Genomic DNA, 12,543 nt, shown 5'->3' on the forward strand with positions numbered 1-12,543 from the left:
CTTATCACACTATGTATGCCACTACGCTTCTTAAATCTCTCAAACCAACCTTTGCTGGCCTTAAATTCACTCACATCATCACTAGTTGCAGGCATTTTTTTAATTAAATCCTGATGCAACTTCCTAGCCTTTTCACTTATGATCACTTGAGAGATGCTATCTCCTGCTATCTGTTTTTCATTTATCCATACCAATAAGAGTCTCTCAACATCTTCCATCACTTGCGATCTCTGTTTCGAAAACACAGTTGAACCTTGATTGCCGTTTTGTTGCCCACAATAGTAGCGATGATTGATTGGGGTTTATTATACAACCTAGCCAGCTCGGAGACATGCACTCCACTTTCATACTTATCAATGATCTCTTTCTTCATCTCTATAGTAATTCTCACCCTTATTGCTGTAGGGTTGGCACTAGAAGCTTTCTTGGGGCCCATGGTCACTTATTTTGCAGATAAAATCACCAAAAACACTGTAATAATACGAAATGTTCCGATTGTATGCTTGGATGTTACCACGGAGGCTGGCTGGTAAACAATGCCACCGGCGGAACATGTGAGGCTGGCTCAGGCCGCACATTAGACGCGTCTCGGACGAACAGCGTTGAGCAGGTTTTCTAGCGGTATGCGAGGCAAAATCTTAGCGATAAAATGTATCGGTATGCGGATTTAACGTTATGTAAGGCCAACTGTATGCGGGGGTCCACTGTATTACATACCTTTACTGAAGGCTAATTCTGGCTTCTAGAAGATAGGGAGGAGGAAGGAGGGAGGAATTAGTGTTTGGAAGGGAAATCCCCCTCCATGAAGACTTTAGGTAGTAATGCCTTCTCTGGGGTTACTTCCCTTCTCTGTCTTTTAATGCCACTAGGACCAGCTTGAGAGTCACTGGACCCCTGTCTCACAAAATAGCTGTCCAGAGTGCTCTGTTTCTGGCGTCTCTTTAAGATTTCCCTGAAGTGGGACAGGGTTTTGTCACCAAACATGTTGCAGATATCCCTTGTTTCAGCTTTGTCAGGGTGGTGTTTCTCTACAAAAGCTTGCGCCCTGGTCCACATTGCACACACCTCTTTAATCTCTGAAGAAGGCACCTCCTTCACTCCCTCTTCCTCCTCCTCTGAAGCAAGTTCCACCACTGCAATCTTTTGCTGTTCAAGTTGAAGCTCTTGCAGCTCTTCAGTGGTAAGCTCTTCCCTGTGGTCCTCCACCAACTCTTCCACATCCTCACCACTCACCTCCAACCCCAGGGACTTCCCCAAAGACACAATAGAGTCTACTGAGTCAGCAGGGTCAGGGTCACGACAAGTCTCAAACCCTTCAAAATCCCTCTCTTGGACACAATCTGGCCACAGTTTTCTCCTAGCAGAGTTCCAAGACCTGAAAGTCACTCCCTCCCAAGCCATACCTATAAGGCTTATGCAATGGAGGATAGTGAAGTGATTCCTCCAGAACTCTCCAAGGGTCAACTGAGTGTCCGAGGTCACTTCGAAGCACTTTTGAAACACTGCTTTTGTGTAGAGTTTTTTGAAGTTAGAAATGACCTGCTGGTCCATGGGCTGGAGGGGAGGAGTGGTGTTAGGAGGCAAGAACTTCACTTTTATAAAACTGTAGTCCCTAAACACTTGGTCTCCCAAGTCTGGAGGATGTGCAGGAGAATTGTCCAGTACCAGGAGGCACTTGAATGGCAATTTCTTTTCCATGAGGTATTTTTTCACACTTGGGCCAAACACATCATTAACCCACTCTCTGAAAACTTGCCTTGTGACCCATGCCTTATGATTAGCTTTCCACATCACACACAATCTATTCTTCATGACACTGTTTTTCTTAACCCTTTCAGGGTTTCTCACGTACTAGTACGGCTTACGCACCAGGGTTTTTGACATACTAGTACGCCTAAATTCTAGTGCCCTCAAATCTAGTGAGAGAAAGCTGGTAGGCCTACATATAAAAGAATGGGTCTATGTGATCAGTGTGCACAGTATAAAAAAATCCTGCAGCACAAAGTGCGCAATGAGAAAGAATAAGCTTTGACCGTGTTTTTGGTTTAAAACAGCGACTTTGCACTGTATTTTCGTATGGTATTTATGATGGTATTCTAGTTTTCCTGGTCTCATTTTATAGAATGGAAGACATATTACAGAAGTGAGACGATTTTGATTGGTTTTACAATGAAAAGTACCTTGAAATTGAGCTCAAAGTAGCAGAAATCTTTGATTTTTGCCAAAGTTCAAAAGTAAACAAATCATGCTATGCGTCCAATACATGTCAACTGGTGAATCTAATGTTCTTTCACAAGTGAGCTGATATTATTTATACCATTTCTACACTAATGCAGTAGTCTGCATAACAGTAAATCTTCTATTTTTTGTGAGAATAAAAATTCAAAGTGGAAAGCAAAAGAATGTAAGAGGGGCATGGGGACGTGACTAATGAACAGAGGAAATGTTATTTTAGTACCAGGAATGTCTTTCTTGTTTATTCTGGACCCTATTTGGAAATTGGCATCTTTTGAAATTTGTGTGAAATTGGCAAAATTGCTAAATTCTGACCACTTTAATGGATAGTTGAAATCGGTAAATGGGTGGTTTCTTGTACTCATTCGATAGAAAAAATGGAGTTCTAGTGAAATAGTTATGGTTTTTGTCGACTAGTACACTGGAATTGGCCGAAAATAGGGCTCAAAGTGGGCAAACTCGCCGATGCGTAAACATCGTCGAGACCGCTAACTTTGCGAGAGCATAATTCCGTAAGTTTTCCATCATATTTCATACTTTTGGTGTCATTATGATTGGGAAAAGATTCTCTATCTTTTCATAGAATTTTTTTTTTTTTTTTTTTTTAATTTATCGACCCTGAGAACAAGTCTGGGAAAGGGCCTGTCGACCCTGAAAGGGTTAAACACTCTGGAATTTTCTGAGTGATACACAAGTACACTTTGAAATCCCACTGGCATTACCACACAACAAAAGAGTTGGCCTGTCTTTCATAGGCTTGTGTTCTGGCAGTGCCTTTTTCTCCTAGGTAATGTAGGTCCTGTTTGGCATTTTCTTCCAAAAAAAGGCCTGTTTCATCACAATTGAAAACTTGTTGGAGTTCAAATCCTTCAGCCTTTACATAGTCCTGGAATTCGTGAACATACTTTTCAGCTGCACATTTATCAGAACTTGCAGCCTCACCATGCCTTACAACACTGTGTATACCACTATGCATCTTAAATCTATCAAACTATCCTTTGCTGGCCCTAAATTCACAAACTGCAGCACTTGCTTCAGGCATTTTCTTTGCAAGATCCTCATGCAACTGCTTTGTCTTCTCACAAATAGTAAACTCCACTACACTCTCTCTCACTAATTCTTTTTCCTTAATCCACAATAATAATAAGTTTTCCATCTCTTCCATTATCAGTGTCCTTTGTTTAGTTAGAAAAGCTACTCCTTTTGCAACATTAGCGTCTTTGATTAGTTCTTTCTTTGCCAGGATGGATGTAATTGTTGATTTATTCTTGCTGTACATCCTGGGAAGTTCCACCACCTTCATACCACTCTCATATTTTTGTATCACTTCATGCTTAAATTCCATGGTGTTTATCACTTTCTTTACCACAGGAACTTTACTAGGAACTTTCTTTGGAGCCATGGTTACTTATTTCACAGTTGCACTGCAAGAAAAACCACTAAAAACAATGGTAAACAAGTGAAATGTTTGGATGTAAGGGCAGAAGCTTCCTCAGCCACCGAGAGACAAAGCCAAGCTGAAGCATAAGCTGCCCCAGTCGGCAGATGGACGCGTCCAAAACGGCCGATAACCGATCGCCAAAAACCCTGCCGATAACCAAGTTGACCGATAGCCAAACCGGCCGATAACCAAGTTGACCGATAGCCAAACCAGCCAATAACCAAGGGTCCACTGTACAAGTGTACTAAGTAAACTGATGCATAAATATATATGAAGTAGGTACTATATACACATTACATCCAGGTTCCCCCACTGAAAAGTAGTGGGGCCATGAGTATACTAAATGAAAACAGAATAAGTGTCAGGGGCCCAAGACTGTTCAATTGCCTCCCAGCATACATAAGAGGGATTACCAATAGGCCCCTGGCTGTCTTCAAGAGGGATCTGGTCAAGCACCTAAAGTCAGTGCCCGACCAGTCGGGTTCATACATTGGTTTGCATGTGGCAGGCAATAATAGCCTGGTTGATCAGGCCCTGATGCACCACAAGGCCTGGCAACAGGGGCATTGACCTCAGAACACCTCCAGGTATTATGCAAAGGAAGATAAGTAGAGGGTATAAACACTGAGAGAGCCTCAGTCTGCCCTCAATTTGTATACAGTAGCCCGTTATATTACACGGTAGCTACATTCCTGAAAATGTTGTGTTAGGTAAATTCATGTTAGATAAACTGAAGAACTTATGGGAAAAATAGGGTTACATTCCTGTAATCCCCAAAAAGCCAAACAACTTTTTTTTTAGACCTCTAGATCTTACAAAAATAAAAGTGAACAGGTAATTGTAATTCATTGTTGTGATGCATTATGTTTTTTTTTACTGCTTAAGACTACAAATGCAACAAAAATAATACTATTTCTTACCTTAAGTTGTGTGTAATGGAGTTTGTGGATGATTGTGAAGAGAGTGAACAGTTATGCTGTGGCCCTACTGGGATGAGGTGGATGGTAGAGGTTCTGGTACTGAAGTCGATGGTTGTACTGGAGTGTGCATAAATTCTGTAATAGATTTCTGGGCTATTTTACCCTGCAGTACATTATACAGCTGATGGTAGGGCATCAACTGCTCTAGACACTGTTTCACAGCACTGTTTCTAGATTTGTCAGGGTCCTCTTCAGTGAAAAAGTCTAACTTAAAGTCAGTAAATCAGGCAAGTAAGTCAGTCAGTAAGTCAGTCAAATCAGTCAGATTGATTTAGACCTGATAGCTTGTGCTACCAGGTCGGTTGCCGTGTTCCTCCCTTAAGTCAATGTGACCTGACCTGACTAGGTTGGGTGCATTGGCTTAAGCCGGTAGGAGACTTGGACCTGCCTCGCATGGGCCAGTAGGCCTTCTGCAGTGTTCCTTCGTTCTTATGTTCTTATGTTCTTAAATCAGCCAAGTTAGTCAGTAAGTCAGTCAGTCAAGTCAAATAAGTCAGTCAAGTAAGTCAATCAAGTAAGTAAAGTCAGTCAGTGAAGTCAGTAAGCCAAGTCAGTCAAGTCAAATAAGTCTGTCAAGTCAAATAAGTCTGTCAAGTCAAATAAGTCTGTCAAGTCAAATAAGTCTGTCAAGTCAAATAAGTCTGTCAAGCCAAATAAGTCTGTCAAGTCTGTTATTTGAATGACTTATTTGACAGACTTACTTGACAGACATCTGTCAAATAAGTCTGTCAAATAAGTCTGTCAAATAAGTCTGTCAAATAAGTCTGTCAAATAAGCCAGTCAAATAAGTCAGTCAGTCAAGTCAGTCAGTCAGTTATTCATCACACAAACTCATATATTTATCTCATTCTTTTTAAGTGTACAAAATGATGCTTCATCAAGGCCACAAGCTCTTGTCTAACATCTCTATTTTCTTTGTTAATACTAAGACTTAAACATTTATACCTTTTCTTGCCACTTTCAGCAACACTCATATGCCTACTAGGTGCTCTGATTGTTTGGCAGATACAGGATATGGAAATTAAAAGATCAAAACACAATTCACAAACACAGCTAGCTCCTAGGATAGAATGGTACTGGACATGTATTCACGAAAGATGGGATGGTGGTGCCAAGAGTGTCGGAGGTGGCAGGGGATGGCGGTAGGTCTTCATCTGCTGACACAATGGTCTGACCCACAACAAGGCGGCAGCTTGAGCTGGGGAACTTTTTACCGCGCCCGAAACAGAACCGTGCTAAGTTAATTTTATGAAGTGTTGTATAAAATTGTGCTGCAATTTTTCAATAGTGCAATAACCAAAACATGGCAAATAATGTCGTGTAATATAACGGTCTACTGTATAAACTTATATTCAGCATGCTCACATTTGGGCACAGATGGTGTAAATGATATGGAAACGCTGCCGGGTACAAAGGAATCAACTAATTTAATCCTTTCAGGGTCCAGAGGCCAAATTTCAAAGTGTGCACCAGTGTCCAAGAATTTTCAAAAAATAATTTTGTTATTTTTTCTTATAAAATGGTAGAGAATCCCACCAGGCATAAGGGGAATTACCAATACGCCCCTGGCTGCCTCCAAGAGGGAGCTGGACAGATACTTAAAGTTGGTGCCGGATCAGCCGAGCTGTGGCTCATATGTTGGATATGTGCGGCCAGCAGTACCAGCCTAATTGATCAGGCCTTAATCCACTGGGAGCCCTGATCATGGACTGGGCCACAGGGGCATTGATTCCTGGAATTCCCTCCAGGTAGACTCCAGGTAGACCATATTTTACAGCATCTAAGATACTATTTTTTTCCAAAACAAGTCTCAAAAATTTACACAGCGTCTTTGAGGCTGAAGGCTACATAAGAACATGATAAAGAAGGAGCACTGCTGCAGGCCTACTGACCCATGCTAGGCAGATCCAAGTCACACCTGCATTGCTCAGTGGCCTCAACCTAAGCCTAGAGAAGTTTTTCAAATCTAAACAGTAATCTAAGCTTATGTAAACTGTTTTGCATAAAATAATGAATAAATAACAATTAAAAAAATTCATTGGCACTTAGTAGCAGTAAGCTACAGTAGGATTGGTAGGCTAATTCACCTGTTTACCACCAAACCAATCAGTAGTAATACTTTTATTTACCTCAGACAATCCTGATTTTAAGAAAGAATTATCATATATTAAAAGCAGAAGTAAAATTGCAGTATATACACAAAAGCCGCCATTTGCACACCGTCGGTTTGTTTTGGTCATGTTCAGCTGTGCAGTGATGAAACATTTTATGTTCACTCAACATTACTGGGGAATAACCATCGATTTTTTGTAGTACAGTGGACCCCCGGTTAACGAACTTTTTTCATTCCAATAGTATGTTCAGGTGCCAGTACTGACCGAATTTTTTCCCATAAGGAATATTGTGAAGTAGATTAGTCCATTTCAGACCCCCAAACATACACGTACAAACGCACTTACATAAATACACTTACATAATTTGTCGCATTTGGAGGTGATCGTTAAGCGGGGGTCCACTGTATTTCCAACATATGATTTCATTTAAAAAAAAAATTAAAATGCAAGAAAAAACACCATAAATCAATATGCAGTTCTAGATGCAGACACATTCACTTGTACGCATCGAGCCACTGGGTAGAAAGAGAACAAGGTGAGTCAGGTCCAGTTTACATACTGTACCTGACCCATGAGTAACAGTGTCCTGCAAATGTTCAACTGTAGCTAAATTGAGTGACATGAGACACAAAAATACTGCCAAGCAAAAGAAAACTGAAAACAACTATTCAGTACACAAAGACAAACAATGGAAATCAAGGATCCCAATGGAAACCAAGGACCAAATGGAATTTAGTCACCTAGTCTGAAATTTTTGGGTTATCCTAGGTAATTTAAACACATCTTTCTATGAACGATAATTTGTGTAACTGTATTTATGTGTACTTGTACCTAAATAAACTTATTTATTTGAATCCATAAGCAATGATGTAAGAAGAACAAAGGAAAATTGTCCCATTTGCCATAGAGTACTATGTACCCCAATTGGCTCTTCTAACTTTGTACCACTCTCTCATTTACTCTTACCTCACCTATGGTATTTGTGCATGGGACTCAACCATAGCAAATCACCTTAAGCCTTTAACCCTTTGAGGGTCCGTCCCGTAGATCTACGGCTTTACGTTCAGGGTCCAAACCGTAGATCTACGTCATGAGCTCAGCTCACTCTGATAAACTGTGAGTGGTACATTTGGGCCTAGATATGAGAGAATACATCTATGTGGTATGTGTGCACCACATAAACAGATCCTGCAGCACGCTGTGTATAATGAGAGAAAAAAATTTAAATCATGATTTTTCGATTAAAACAGCAACTTTGCAGTGTTTTTTCGTATGTTTTTTATAGGTCTATTTGTGATTTCTTGGTCTCATTTGATAGAATGGAAGTCATATTACAGAAATAGAGATGATTTTGATTGGTTTTAGCACTGGAAATGGCTTGAAACTGAGCTCAAAGTAGCAGAAATGTTAAATTTTTGCCGATATTCAAGAGTAAACAAACGACCTCACACGTCTAATACACGCCAGCTGGTGGGTCTAATATGCATTCACAAATATGGTGATGATATTTATACAATTATTACAGTATTGCATAACAGTAAATCTTCTATTTTTTGGTGTGAATAAAAATTCATTATGTGAATAAAAAATCAAAATGGAATTTATTTGTAAAGCTTCAAAACATAACTAATGAACAGAGGAAATGTTAGTTTAGTTCCAGGAATACCTACATTGTTCATTCTGGACCCTATTTTGAAATTGGGATATTTTGAACTTTGTGTTAAATTGGCCAAATTAACAATTTCAGATCACTTTAATTTGTAGTTGAAACAGTTGACTTGGCGATTTCTTGTGCTCAATCGATAGAATAGAAGTAATACTAGTGAAATAGCTAAGAATTTGGTTGACTGGAATAATGTAATTGGCCTAAAATGGGAGTCAAAGTTGTCAAAATCGCCGATTCGTAAATATCGCTGACACATCAAAATTCGTGAGAGCATAATTTCGTCAATTTTCCATCAAATTTCGTACTTTTTGTTTTATTACCTTCACAAAAAGATTCTCTACCATTTCATAAGAAAAAATATCAAATTTTTTTTTTGAAAATTCTTGGACACTGGGGCACCACTTCAGATTTGGGCCTTGGACCCTGAAGGGGTTAATAACCCAACAGAAAGCTGCAGTGCGATGGATTACTAATTCCTGCATTAGACAACACACTTCACCTCTTTTCAAGAGTCTTAACTTGATAAATATACAAAACATCTACACTTATTATTGTGCATACTACATATGCAGAACACTATACTCTAATGTAAACACAACCATAATACGAGACATGGATCATTCTTTGATATCCCTCGTGTTCATCTCTCCCTATGCAAAAATGCTATGCACGTACAATGCCCAAAGATCTGGAATTCATTGTCAGAACACACTAAAGGACCCCTGTCTGCAAGTCAGTTTAAGGCCCTAATAACAAAATCACCTCATCACCTACAATTAACCAGACAAACCGTACCTAGTCACTACCAGTTTCTCAAAAGCTACTAATATTTTGCTGATGAATGCTCAACCACTTGCTACTTCAAAATCAGGATGTCTATTTTTCCATTGTTTTAAATAGTAGTAGATTGCAATGCAGTACATCATAATGTAAATTGTTCCATTGTAATACCAAATTTCATTGTTTTAAATAGTACTAAACTGTAATACATCATATTGTAAATTGCTTTAAATTGTTACTAATTCAAGAGTGTAATAAGTCTCTACTAGACTTATCAAAATCATGTAGCGTCACCTGATAGAACATACAATTCTACTGTACTCACTGTAACTCATCTAATGACCATATGAACTATGTACAGTGGACCCCCGGTATTCGATATTAATCTGTTCCTGAGAGCTCATCGAATACCGATAATATCGAAAACCGAATCAATTTTCTTCATAAGAAATAATGGAAATCAAATTAATCAATGCAAGACACCCAAAAGTATGAAAAAAAAATTTTACTACATGGAATATTAAGTTTAATGCAATAGAATAAAAACAATAAAATAATTGACACTTACCTTTAATGAAGATCTGGTGATGATTGATGGGATGGGAGGAGGGGAGAGGTGTGAGTGTTTAGAAGGGAAATCCCCTTCCATTAGGACTTGAGGTAGCAAGTCCTTTTCCAGGGTTACTTCCCTTCTTCTTTTAATGCCACTAGGACCAGCTTCAGTCACTGGATTTCTGTCGCACAACATATCTGTCCATAGTGGCCTGTACCTCTCGTTCCTTTATGACATCCCTAAAGTGTTTCACAACATTGTTAGTGTAATAGTCACCAGCATGGCTTGCAATAGCTGTGTTAGGGTGATTGTCATCAAAAAAGGTTTGCAGTTTAAGCCACATTGCACACATTTCCTTAATCTTTGCAGTAGGCAACTTCTTCAATTTCTCTATCCCCTCCTCCGAAGCAGTTTCCTCAGGTCTGCCCTCTTGCTGTTCAAGATGATCTATCAGCTCATCAGTGGTTAGTTCTTCACTGTCCTCCTCCACCAACTCTTCCACATCCTCCCCACTAACCTCCAACCCCAAGGACTTCCCCAATGCCACAATGGATTCCTCAACTGGCATAGGATTCTCAGGGTTAGCCTCAAATCCTTCAAAATCCCTTTTGTCTACACATTCTGGCCACAGTTTTTTCCAAGCAGAGTTCAAAGTCCTCTTAGTCACTCCCTCCCAAGCCATACCTATCAGGTTTATACAACTGAGGATGTTAAAGTGATCCTTCCAAAACTCTTTTAGAGTCAGTTGAGTTTCTGTGATCACTATAAAGCACTTTTGAAACATAGCTTTTGTGTACAGTTTCTTGAAGTTGGAAATGACCTGCTGGTCCATGGGCTGCAGGAGAGGAGTGGTATTAGGAGGCAAAAACTTGACCTTAATGAAGCTCATGTCCCCAGAAAGTCGCTCTGCTACGTCTGTAGGATGACCAGGGGCATTGTCTAATACCAGGAGGCACTTAAGGTCTAATTTCTTTTCAGTTAGGTAATTTTTCACAGTGGGGGCAAATGCATGGTGTAACCAGTCATAGAAAAAGTCCCTAGTGACCCATGCCTTACTGTTTGCCCTCCACAGCACACACAAATTAGCCTTGAGGACATTGTTTTTCCTGAACACTCTGGGAGTTTCAGAGTGATACACCAGTGAAGGCTTCACTTTGCAATCACCACTAGCATTGGCACACATCAATAGAGTAAGCCTGTCTTTCATAGGCTTATGCCAAGCAGGTCCTGCTTGGCATTTTCTTCCAAAACAGGCCTGTTTCGTCGCGATTAAACACTTGTTCAGGTTTCAGTCCTTCACTGTCTATGTAATCCTTGAATTCCTTCACATATTTTTCAGCTGCTTTTTGGTCCGAACTGGCAGCCTCACCATGCCTAATCACACTATGTATGCCACTACGATTCTTAAATCTTTCAAACCATCCTTTGCTGGCCTTAAATTCACTCACATCACCACTATTTGCAGGCAATTTCTTTACCAAATCGTCGTGCAACTGCCTAGCCTTTCCACAAATGATCGCTTGAGAGATGCTATCTCCTGCTATCTGTTTTTCATTTATCCACACCAATAACAATCTCTCAGCATTTTCTAACACTTGCGGTCACTGTTTCGTAATCACAGTTGCAACTTTTGCAAGAACAGTTTCCTTGATTGCCGTTTTCCTGGTCACTATAGTCGAGATGGTTGATTGGGGTTTATTATACAACCTAACCAGCTCCGACACACGCACCCCACTTTCGTACTTTGCAATTATCTCTTTCTTCATTTCATAAGTCATTAGCGACTTTTTTCATGAAGGGTTGGCACTAGAAGCTTTCTTGGGGCCCATGGTGACTTATTTTGCAGAAACAAGCACCAAACACAGTGATAATATGGATAATATGGAATGTACCGAATGTATCCTTAGATGCGCGCACACTGGCTGGCTTGTAAACACTGGCACACAAGGGGCAGTTCAGGCCACATGTGGACACGTCTCGTACGAATCGTATCGAATACTGGGTTTTCAATCGAATACTGAGGAAAATTTTTTGCGATATACTGTAATGAATCAAATACCGGATTTATCGAATACCGATGCCATCGAATACCGGAGGTCCACTGTATTATTGCCTTACTAATCTTAAGTTAATCTCTAAGTTTGCCTGAAATGCTCTGCATTCAAAGGGACTTTTGGTATGTACACCCAACTATTATATTCATAAATAACAAAAAAAAAGGCACAATACCGTGACTAACGATACACAAATAACCCGCACTTAGAAAAGAGGAGCTTACGACAACGTTTCAGTCCGACTTGGACCATTTACAGGGTCACACTAATGAAAAGGAGAGAAGAGGTATATATAGGAAGGAGGTGGTAGTAGTAGTAGTACTACTACTACTACTACCACCTCCTGCCTATATATACCCCTCCTTCTCTCCTCTTCATTAGTGTGACTTTGTAAATGATCCAAGTCGGACCGAAACGTCGTTGTAAGCTCCTCTCTTCTATGTGCGGGTTATTTATGTATCTATTATATTCCTCTGTACAACCATGTAATTTGTCACAATAAACATCTTTATCTTCATCATAAAATTGATAAACTATATTATATCAAACCCTGCACTGTTCAAATCCATACTATGCAAGGCATTTCTGTAATCATTCAGTCTCCAGTTTTTCCCAGATTCATTTTTTTTTTGCAAAGTTATTATCAATGGCTCCTGAAGTAAGTAGTAGTACCAAGAAGAATTGTATGAATCTAAGTGTTAAACAGAAACCTGAACTAAT

At 39.8% G+C, this 12,543-nt stretch overlaps 1 protein-coding gene across 9 annotated transcripts in view; it reads right to left on the bottom strand.

Annotated features, from left to right (window-relative positions):
• Window positions 1-12,543, bottom strand: part of LOC128693184 (zinc finger protein 84-like) — a 100,028-nt gene that overhangs the window by 69,369 nt on the left and 18,116 nt on the right. For 6 of the 9 annotated variants that reach the window (XM_070089535.1, XM_070089541.1, XM_070089540.1 and 3 more), the window contains exon 2: window positions 4,597-4,731. The exons of the other annotated variants lie outside the window; for them this stretch is intronic. The gene's annotated coding sequence lies outside the window, so the exon portion shown is untranslated. The remainder of the gene's footprint in view (window positions 1-4,596; window positions 4,732-12,543) is intronic. 9 annotated transcript variants of the gene reach the window in all.

The sequence above is a fragment of the Cherax quadricarinatus genome, chromosome 28 (genome assembly GCF_038502225.1).
Source record: "Cherax quadricarinatus isolate ZL_2023a chromosome 28, ASM3850222v1, whole genome shotgun sequence".
Classification (NCBI taxonomy): domain Eukaryota; kingdom Metazoa; phylum Arthropoda; class Malacostraca; order Decapoda; family Parastacidae; genus Cherax; species Cherax quadricarinatus.